Here is a 12292-nt window from a genome sequence, read left to right as displayed (position 1 = left end):
AACAGGAAATACACAGGAAGTTAACACCTTTTTCTTTTACATTATGATTCCATTGGCTAGAACATCAATTGCAGAATGTCCAACTCCTGAAATTCTTGGTAAAATCGCAGTAAATTTGCGGGAAAATCGCGGTAAATTCGCACCTCATACTGGACAAAAAAACTGAAAAAATTTGCAGTGCAGCAATGTGAACCGAGCCTAATGGACTTAGTGAAGCCTCGTACACAAGACGGAGGAACTCGACGGGCGAAACACATAGTTTTCCTCGTCGAGTTCCTTGTTAGGCTGTCGAGGAACTCGACAAGGCAAGTTTCTCCATTCCCGTCGAAGAAATAGAGAACTTGCTCTCTTTTTGGCTCGTCGAGTTTCTCAACAGTTTCCTCAACGAAAATGTACACACGACCGGTTTCCTCGGCAAAAAAATATCTCCCAGCAAGTTTCTTGCTGGTTTTTGGTCGTGTGTACGAGGCCTTACACTTAAATGGACCTTCATACAAAAGTAAAAGGTTTCAGGAATTACAGCATATAGAAGGCCAGGAGCTTAGCACCAGTCATCACCTACAACTAAATGGAATGAATGAGCCAGCGATATGTATTTAGCACTGCAGATAACTGGAATTAGATCGTACATTCATACTATACACCAATTTTGTGAACAGTAAATGCCTACAGCGAAAATTATGGAAGTAACATAAGTAGTGGTTGAACTTTGTAAATAGCTGATCTATTGGAACCCATTTGATTTTAAAATATTCTTGCACATAAGTAAATGCTACCAATCAAGAATCAAGAGTTATTGTTTTACTTGTAATACTGTTTACCAATGCATTGGAGATAACAAGTAAAATTCATGAAACTCAGGATTGGGATAATTTAGTTCACACTAGACTCCAATCAGCCACAATCACATATATCCTCCTATTACAATCGACTTTATTTCACTATGCCATTTGTTTATCTCTTTATTATAGGTATAATTCATGCTCCTTTGTGTCATTTTTTAAAGGTATATTATAAGAAACTGCAATAATGCAAGACAGCGACAGCCCAAGGTATAAGCAAAATAAACAGCTGATTTGGGCCACTACAGCCATCAGGGGGCCCAAAGGAGCTGGAGAGAATGTATTATATTAATCCATCAAAAGGCACATTTTCTAAATCAAATAAATGAACGGAATGGAAATAAGTGTACACCACTGTGTATATTGCATCAGTGTAAATACTGCTTGTCAGGCACTCGGTGTGGCAGCTTAGACATGAGATTTTCTGTTTAAAGTGTATGTAACAATGAACTTCTCTTGTTTATTGACCGTTGACCCCTTAAATATACCCTTGAATGTGTTTTTTGTTATATATCGGATCATAAGTTTAAAAAAATAGCTATTGATCTTGCTGGAAATCTTGTGAGCTTTCTGCCTGTGCTGACACAGAAGAGTGAATGATTGTTGTCATCCTAGGATTGGAAAAATTTAACTGGCAAGGAAAAGCAAGCCAAAAAAAGAAAAAAGAAAAGAAATGTGGCAACTACATTTAAGAACTGAGAAGTTGTAATATTTCCTATTTTTATTTTTGAGTTTATATACGCTTTAAAGTATCAGGAAGAGCAGTCAAAGGTATCTGCCTAGGAATGGGGTTTAGGGATGTTGGCGCTGCTTAGGTTGGTTGGTGAATATCCACGAGATGTCCTGTGTATTGTAAATTAATTGTAGGGAAACTTCAGAATACTAGGAGAGACCAATGAGGATGAGTCTCCTAGACCTGTGCGTTATTATGGCCGAACGTCCAGGTACTGTCCCCTGTTAATGCTTGTGTTCAACACTGGTGACCCAATGATCTGTTGGTTCTTCCAGTGGGAATATTACATTTATATCCAAGGGGTGGGAAGGTAGCCAATAATATTAAATCTCTGAGCTAGCAACACTATGTAATTGATTCCAATGTGTAGCCTCAAAATATGATGTGCGATGAGTGCACAGATCCAGTTAATGGGTACAAGATGTAAGACCTCCGCAATTGTTTATAAAATAAAAAGAGATTAATTTTTTGTAATAAATGTGTAATATGGTTAGGTGTTCCCCGTGACACCGTGCGTTAAGTGATATTGCAATACTATACTGTGGTTTAGATAAATGATCAAAAAATAAATGAAAATAATTAAAGATGCATAGTCCAGGACCCTGTGCAGGTAAGCAAGGTACGTTGTGTTATAAAAGCTCCCGTGTAAGTCTGCTCTAACAAAGAGCGTGTATATAAAGGTAGGTAACTGGACAAAATATAAAATAGAGTAAAATAACACCAAAAATTGAGACCGACAGTAAGAGTCGTCGGGTAATAAGCAGAATTATGTGCAAAACATCAAAAAAATTGTTAAATGTATGTGTGAAAAAATGTGTATATCTTATTGATATATATTACCTATATAGTGAAATTCCAAATAATTTTGGAGAGAAACATCAAAAAATAAATAGGTATAAAAATAAAAAATGATATACACCGTCCAGGCTAGACCATATATGAATGAAAAATAAATAAATAAGTGGAAATAAACATTCTGTGAACCCTCATTGGGTGGTTGCTACAAGTTCTCTTAGTTAGTCAATGTCTCATGAGCTAATCAGAAAAAGGAAAACCAATGTGGAAACAATGTAGCACTGATGACAGAGTATATGTAGGAAAAATAGTGACTTCTTGTGATTTTCTTCCTGATGCTTTTTGGCGTGACTTTTGTGCTCCCCCTGTTGTGTCCCCACTCACCAGATGTTGGCACCCCTCAGGGCAAAAGGCAATGGTGGTGGTACCTCGTCGTCAGTTGATGCGCTGGTTTTTAATTGTATAGCATAGGAGAAATCCTTCTCACCTCTCCAGAGGGGGGGGGGGGGGGGAAATCCAATCAGCTTCCAGGTGTCCAGAGGATGGCAATCACAAAAGAAAAAAAGAAAGGATCCACATAGTGTGACACCGTAATTTGCTGAAAAAAGACCACTGTCTTTATTTAAAAATATATATCTATAAGTATCTTCTCTGCTGATTACAGATGGTTTAAACAAACCAAGCACCAATCCCAAACAGCATGGGTTAACTGCAGGTATCAACAGGGCATGGTTTTTATAACCGGATCCCAACGAAGATAAATTAGAAAAAGAAAAAAGAAAAAAAGTAGTAAAAAAAGGGGACCGTTCAAGAAACAAAATTACATAAATTAAAAAGGTTAAAAAAATATAATGAGCCACAAAGGCACAGTTAGCCCTATTGTCCGTTTATGCTCACGAGCTAAGAGCGATGCCTGTGTTTCACAGTAGCCGCCTTGCAACAGCAAAGGCGTCCGTGACTTTCCGTACAGGTGATTTGTGGCTCGGAGGATAACGCAGCTGTCAGCTAGGAGGGCGTGCGTACGTGCGTGCTTGTCTAGGTCACCTGACGCGTTTCGTCGTATGACGTTATCAAAGGTGATTCAAGCAACAGACGTACGGTGTTAATTTTTATGCACGGCATTGGATGTGTCCCGCCTTCAAAGGGGATGTTTAGTTCTGGCTATACAATTACTTGCAGCCCATAAGCCTCCCATCCTTTAACCCTTGGTTGGATCCAATTATAATAAGGGGATTGACACAGCCGGTGCCGGAGATAAGAAATGCTCTACCTGTTAAAAGTTATAATGGCATAACATACCACCTTATCTTAACAGCATGGTGGATTGATACTACCGCAATGTAACAGATACATATCACAAATGCCAGAATATATACATATGCACCAACGTTTGTAAAAAGTTAAAATCGAATCTTTTACCTATTAGATTATTGGTGCTACAGCACTACAATTATGTGTCCTAAGTGATATAATTCATTAAAGTGTAGGATTATACATATGCACAAAAATAAATAAAAAAATGTAATATAAGAATATATATGTATAGATAGAAGTGTTGGTAGTGTGCATTCCTTGATTTTAAGACTTTCAAAGAAATTTTTTTGTTATATGATGCAAGAATATTTTCCAATTACAGGACGTGTGTAAGAGTGATTTCTAATTAACTTGTGTGACGAGAGTCAGAGTGTAAGAGAGGGGATACTGTGTCTCGTTTCATAAATATCAAATACTGTGAATCCTTATATACCCACGGAGGGCATAGATGGGAAAAAAAGGGGATCATATTCCCCCGAGGGAACCCCCATTCACTGTTATATTACCATGATTAGGTGATCCCCTTGTTAGGGTGATCTGCAAGTTTTTCATCCCTGCAGTGTTGGTAAGATGAGGGAAAACCCCCTTTGAGGCAAGGAGGGAGGTTGCTTAGACCTCCCTAAAATAAATGTATAGGGGGTGCACAATGGATTAATGAGCGAGTATTTAAAAAAACATGATTAAATATATATATAGTACAAACTATAAACAAGGATGTGAATAGCGCCTATCGCTTTTACCCATTCACACGAAACATAGTTGTTGTGTTCTATAGGTGAGGCCTATCAACTGATTGGTGTAGTGAAAATTGCTGTAAGTGAGAGCTGGCCCGTTTCCTGTCATATCTATTCCTCCCCAATAAGAATATTGATGTTGTTTCTGTTGCAAGATGTGGTAGTTTTATGTGTAGGGGTAGGATGTATCCTGGATCAAGGATTCAAACTCACCCTTGTTAGATTTGGGTGATTAGAGGAAGTTAGTTTTTTGGTTTTTGTTCCATATATTTAATCTTTGTATGTAATAGCCTATGAATTTAGTCTGAAGGCAAAGGTCGATGGATTTGAATTCATCTGTTGGTTCGGTTTGCTATGGTTAGAGGGTGTTCATGGCGGGCTATTATTAAGGATGGTAACCTGGGAGACAAAAAGTTTTTTTATATACAAAAACTTTTTTTCTGATCTCTATGGGGCATCTAGTAGTAGGTGTTTTATCATTAAAAATTGGAAATGAAACAATTCAAGTCTATGTCCAGATTAAGGCCTCTGGGAGCAAGGGATCCCATCTTATGTATCCATCTTGTTTCATTCTGTGATACTTGTACTTGTTTATTGCCACCTCGCCAATGGTCCTTGATGATGTCAATCCCAAAGAATGTCATACAGGTGGGGTCTTTATTGTGTTTCTCTGCGAAATGCCTCGAAAGACTATGTTTGGGAAAGCCTTTTCTTATGTTCCTGATGTGCTCTCGAACTCTTACATGCAGAGCCCTGGTGGTGCGGCCTATGTATTGCAGGTGGCATGGGCACTCAATGACGTAGGTTACGTGTGTGCTGTTGCACGTAATTAATTCCTTTATCTGGTATTCCTGGTTATACACTGTGGATTTGAAAGTGGTTTTCCTCCGGGGTTGCGGTCTGTTGGTTCTACAGGGCAGGCAGCGTTGGCACCTATAGAAGCCTTTAAGGTCTGGACAAATATTGATGTTCTGTGGGGGATCCAGTACATTATGTACAAGGTGTGTCCTTAAAGTAGGAGCTCTGCGATAGATGAACTTGGGGCGGGGTGGAAGAATGTTGGATAATGTTCTGTCTTCTCTGAGTATGGGCCAATACTTTCTAATAATCTTCTCCACTTGTTGGTACTGGTTATTGAATCCAGTAATAAAAGATAAGTCTATGTTGGATGCAGTTGTTGGTTTCTTTTTCTTCAACAATGTTTCTCTATCCATAAGTCTGATGGTGTTCTTTAGTTTGGTTAACAGTTCTTTTTTGTAACCCTTTTCAAGGAATCTCTTTATGAGTACTTCTGCTTGTATATCAAAGTCTTCCAGTCGTCGGCAGTTTCTCCTGACCCTCAGCAATTGTCCTTTGGGGATATTGCCTATCCACTGTGGGTGGTGGCAGCTAGAGGTGGATATGTATCCGTTTCTGTCGGTTTTTTTGAAGAATGTTCTTGTGCAGAGTTCACCATTGTGTTTGAAGATCTGTAGATCTAAATAATCAACAGATTGGTTATGCCAGCTCCCCGTGAAGGTTATCCCAAACCTGTTGTTGTTTAGTTCCTCTATAAAGGTTTTCAGACTGTCTTCTGTCCCATCCCAGAGAATGATCAGATCATCTATATATCTTCTGTAGTGTCGAAGCTGGGGTATATTCTGTCCATATATATGTTCCGCCTCCCACATGTCCATAAACAAATTAGCGACACTTGGGGCGTAGCGAGCCCCCATCGCTACGCCCTTTTTCTGTACATAAAACTGTTTCTTGTACCAGAAATGATTGTTGGCCATAGCCATCTTCAGGCCCTCTAGTATGAATGCAATTTGTTCCTGCTTCATTTCAGTGAGTTCATGTAGTGCCTTTTCAACGCCTTTTAGTCCATCTTGTTGCCTAATGCTTGTATATAACGAGTCTACGTCTATTGTTGCCAGCAATAAGTTGTCGGTGTCTTTCATTTTTCCTAGTTCTACCATTAATTGGGTCCCGTCCTTCAGGTGGGATCTACCTTTGGTTACCATTGGTTTGAGGAATTTATCCAAGTATTCTCCTAATCGCGAGAAAATGGAGTTTATACCGCTCACGATCGGTCTTCCTGGCGGTTTCTGTAGACGTTTATGAATTTTGGGCACCTGGTATATGACTGGTGTCTTTGTGGATTTAGATATTAAATATTTGGCCTCCTTAGCGTTTAGAATCCCCAGTCTTACTCCTTTTTGGACATATCGAGATAGTTGTTTTTTATATGTAGGTCCAGGGTTCTTTTTTAGCTTTACATATGTGTCTGGTACATTTAACAAATTCTCCATTTCAGCTTCATAGTCACTTTTATTGAGTATAACTAGTCCTCCCCCCTTATCCGCCGGTCTAATAACAACTTCCTTCTTCTCTCCAATTTGTTTTATTGTTTTCCAGATGTTCTTGTTTCCTCTTGATTGTTTATGTTCCAGAGTTTCAATATCTTTTTCCACCATTTTTCTAAAAGCGTTAAGACATTGGTTGCCCGGTGTTTTGGGATTGTATAACGATCTGTTTTTTAAGTTGGTGTGTGTATACTTCTCAGGTTCTGGCAGGCGTTCATCTTTATTTAGGGCAAAATATTTTTTAAGATTTAACTTCCTCATATACTTTTGTAGATCTATATATGTGTCAAATTTATTTAATGTTTTGTAAGGGGCGAATTTAAGGCCAAGGTCTAGTGCTTTCCATTCTTCATCTGAGAAGGTGGCACTGCTGAGGTTATAAATCCCCTCTCCTAGTACTCTCTTTGCCTTTTTCTTCTGCCCCCCTCTCTTTCCTCTTGTGCATCTCCTCTTTGTTGGTGCCACTCCATTATAGTTTCCGTTCTTTCCCAATTCGGAGTTCTGCCTGGTCTCCCATTCATCGGCTGGTTCCGTTGGGTGTATTGATCTGTGGGTTCTTGGTATCTCTCTCTGTCTCTCGGTGTGTTTTCCCATCCGTTGGCTCCTCCCCGGTTTCTGGTATAGCCTACCCACCGAGGATTCCTGTATGTAATATTGGGCTGTCGCCTCCCTTGGGGTCTGTTGTTGTGGTTCCCTCTCTGAAAACCCCCATTTTCCGTTCGTTCTCTTTGGTAGGGATATTGTCTCCCTCCTCCATGTCCCATGTTGGGGGATCTATATCTCCTTGGGGTGTTGTGATGTTCCATATTCCCTCTTCCAGACTCTCATCTTCTTCTTGGTTCTCTTGTATCCATTCTGGGTCTTATGTATTGGTTGGGGTTGGTATCAGTCCTTGGTTGCTGTTCTGGGGTCAACTCAAATCTTAGTCTCGATCTGCCAGCAATTTCTTCTGGTTCAATATCCTCTATATCTTCACTTGAGCTTTCAGACAGGGAGTTTTCATCAAAGTCAAAAAGGTCATCTTCCTCCACTTGCCACTTGTATACTTTATTGTTCTTGTAGTCCAATACATCCCTCTTGAACTTTTTTTGTTTTTTTAATTGTATATCGGTGTCGTATTTTTTTATGTGTGTCTGAAGCTGTACTTCTTTTTCTTTATACTCTGGTTTGTTGGTGAAGGAGACTAGTGAATTCTTTAATTCTACTATTTGTGCCTCCACTACTTTTAGTTTGACTTGTCTTCTTTTTATGATGGTCAATAGCAGATCACTTTCACATTTGCTGAAAAATTGGAACCACTTTTCTGTCAGTGTTGGGTCATTTAAATGGTCATTTGGGTTTACATCCCATCTTAGACGTCTTGGTGTTATTTTTTCCTTAACATATGTTTCAAGGGTGGCTATATCCCACCAAACCCTTAATTGCTTCTCTAATGCATGTTTCAATTGCTTTAACAAACTTTCTATATCTTGTTTTATGTTCACCTGTTCCTGGCTAAAAATACCTCCCACATCAATATTTCTGTTTGACATGTAGCCAAAAATGTCCATAGCTGCAGATCTAGATACACGCCCCAAGTGTCGCTAATTTGTTTATGGACATGTGGGAGGCGGAACATATATATGGACAGAATATACCCCAGCTTCGACACTACAGAAGATATATAGATGATCTGATCATTCTCTGGGATGGGACAGAAGACAGTCTGAAAACCTTTATAGAGGAACTAAACAACAACAGGTTTGGGATAACCTTCACGGGGAGCTGGCATAACCAATCTGTTGATTATTTAGATCTACAGATCTTCAAACACAATGGTGAACTCTGCACAAGAACATTCTTCAAAAAAACCGACAGAAACGGATACATATCCACCTCTAGCTGCCACCACCCACAGTGGATAGGCAATATCCCCAAAGGACAATTGCTGAGGGTCAGGAGAAACTGCCGACGACTGGAAGACTTTGATATACAAGCAGAAGTACTCATAAAGAGATTCCTTGAAAAGGGTTACAAAAAAGAACTGTTAACCAAACTAAAGAACACCATCAGACTTATGGATAGAGAAACATTGTTGAAGAAAAAGAAACCAACAACTGCATCCAACATAGACTTATCTTTTATTACTGGATTCAATAACCAGTACCAACAAGTGGAGAAGATTATTAGAAAGTATTGGCCCATACTCAGAGAAGACAGAACATTATCCAACATTCTTCCACCCCGCCCCAAGTTCATCTATCGCAGAGCTCCTACTTTAAGGACACACCTTGTACATAATGTACTGGATCCCCCACAGAACATCAATATTTGTCCAGACCTTAAAGGCTTCTATAGGTGCCAACGCTGCCTGCCCTGTAGAACCAACAGACCGCAACCCCGGAGGAAAACCACTTTCAAATCCACAGTGTATAACCAGGAATACCAGATAAAGGAATTAATTACGTGCAACAGCACACACGTAACCTACGTCATTGAGTGCCCATGCCACCTGCAATACATAGGCCGCACCACCAGGGCTCTGCATGTAAGAGTTCGAGAGCACATCAGGAACATAAGAAAAGGCTTTCCCAAACATAGTCTTTCGAGGCATTTCGCAGAGAAACACAATAAAGACCCCACCTGTATGACATTCTTTGGGATTGACATCATCAAGGACCATTGGCGAGGTGGCAATAAACAAGTACAAGTATCACAGAATGAAACAAGATGGATACATAAGATGGGATCCCTTGCTCCCAGAGGCCTTAATCTGGACATAGACTTGAATTGTTTCATTTCCAATTTTTAATGATAAAACACCTACTACTAGATGCCCCATAGAGATCAGAAAAAAAGTTTTTTGTATATAAAAAAACTTTTTGTCTCCCAGGTTACCATCCTTAATAATAGCCCGCCATGAACACCCTCTAACCATAGCAAACCGAACCAACAGATTCAAATCCATCGACCTTTGCCTTCAGACTAAATTCATAGGCTATTACATACAAAGATTAAATATATGGAACAAAAACCAAAAAACTAACTTCCTCTAATCACCCAAATCTAACAAGGGTGAGTTTGAATCCTTGATCCAGGATACATCCTACCCCTACACATAAAACTACCACATCTTGCAACAGAAACAACATCAATATTCTTATTGGGGAGGAATAGATATGACAGGAAACGGGCCAGCTCTCACTTACAGCAATTTTCACTACACCAATCAGTTGATAGGCCTCACCTATAGAACACAACAACTATGTTTCGTGTGAATGGGTAAAAGCGATAGGCGCTATTCACATCCTTGTTTATAGTTTGTACTATATATATATTTAATCATGTTTTTTTAAATACTCGCTCATTAATCCATTGTGCACCCCCTATACATTTATTTTAGGGAGGTCTAAGCAACCTCCCTCCTTGCCTCAAAGGGGGTTTTCCCTCATCTTACCAACACTGCAGGGATGAAAAACTTGCAGATCACCCTAACAAGGGGATCACCTAATCATGGTAATATAACAGTGAATGGGGGTTCCCTCGGGGGAATATGATCCCCTTTTTTTCCCATCTATGCCCTCCGTGGGTATATAAGGATTCACAGTATTTGATATTTATGAAACGAGACACAGTATCCCCTCTCTTACACTCTGACTCTCGTCACACAAGTTAATTAGAAATCACTCTTACACACGTCCTGTAATTGGAAAATATTCTTGCATCATATAACAAAAAAATTTCTTTGAAAGTCTTAAAATCAAGGAATGCACACTACCAACACTTCTATCTATACATATATATTCTTATATTACATTTTTTTATTTATTTTTGTGCATATGTATAATCCTACACTTTAATGAATTATATCACTTAGGACACATAATTGTAGTGCTGTAGCACCAATAATCTAATAGGTAAAAGATTCGATTTTAACTTTTTACAAACGTTGGTGCATATGTATATATTCTGGCATTTGTGATATGTATCTGTTACATTGCGGTAGTATCAATCCACCATGCTGTTAAGATAAGGTGGTATGTTATGCCATTATAACTTTTAACAGGTAGAGCATTTCTTATCTCCGGCACCGGCTGTGTCAATCCCCTTATTATAATTGGATCCAACCAAGGGTTAAAGGATGGGAGGCTTATGGGCTGCAAGTAATTGTATAGCCAGAACTAAACATCCCCTTTGAAGGCGGGACACATCCAATGCCGTGCATAAAAATCAACACCGTACGTCTGTTGCTTGAATCACCTTTGATAACGTCATACGACGAAACGCGTCAGGTGACCTAGACAAGCACGCACGTACGCACGCCCTCCTAGCTGACAGCAGCGTTATCCTCCGAGCCGCGAATCACCTGTACGGAAAGTCACGGACGCCTTTGCTGTTGCAAGGCGGCTACTGTGAAACACAGGCATCGCTCTTAGCTCGTGAGCATAAACGGACAATAGGGCTAACTGTGCCTTTGTGGCTCATTATATTTTTTTAACCTTTTTAATTTATGTAATTTTGTTTCTTGAACGGTCCCCTTTTTTTACTACTTTTTTTCTTTTTTCTTTTTCTAATTTATCTTCGTTGGGATCCGGTTATAAAAACCATGCCCTGTTGATACCTGCAGTTAACCCATGCTGTTTGGGATTGGTGCTTGGTTTGTTTAAACCATCTGTAATCAGCAGAGAAGATACTTATAGATATATATTTTTAAATAAAGACAGTGGTCTTTTTTCAGCAAATTACGGTGTCACACTATGTGGATCCTTTCTTTTTTTCTTTTGTGATTGCCATCCTCTGGACACCTGGAAGCTGATTGGATTTACCCCCCCCCCCCCTCTGGAGAGGTGAGAAGGATTTCTCCTATGCTATACAATTAAAAACCAGCGCATCAACTGACGACGAGGTACCACCACCATTGCCTTTTGCCCTGAGGGGTGCCAACATCTGGTGAGTGGGGACACAACAGGGGGAGCACAAAAGTCACGCCAAAAAGCATCAGGAAGAAAATCACAAGAAGTCACTATTTTTCCTACATATACTCTGTCATCAGTGCTACATTGTTTCCACATTGGTTTTCCTTTTTCTGATTAGCTCATGAGACATTGACTAACTAAGAGAACTTGTAGCAACCACCCAATGAGGGTTCACAGAATGTTTATTTCCACTTATTTATTTATTTTTCATTCATATATGGTCTAGCCTGGACGGTGTATATCATTTTTTATTTTTATACCTATTTATTTTTTGATGTTTCTCTCCAAAATTATTTGGAATTTCACTATATAGGTAATATATATCAATAAGATATACACATTTTTTCACACATACATTTAACAATTTTTTTGATGTTTTGCACATAATTCTGCTTATTACCCGACGACTCTTACTGTCGGTCTCAATTTTTGGTGTTATTTTACTCTATTTTATATTTTGTCCAGTTACCTACCTTTATATACACGCTCTTTGTTAGAGCAGACTTACACGGGAGCTTTTATAACACAACGTACCTTGCTTACCTGCACAGGGTCCTGGACTATGCATCTTTAA

The sequence above is a fragment of the Rana temporaria genome, chromosome 1 (genome assembly GCF_905171775.1).
Source record: "Rana temporaria chromosome 1, aRanTem1.1, whole genome shotgun sequence".
NCBI lineage: Eukaryota > Metazoa > Chordata > Amphibia > Anura > Ranidae > Rana > Rana temporaria.
Note: the sequence above shows the minus strand (reverse complement) of the source record.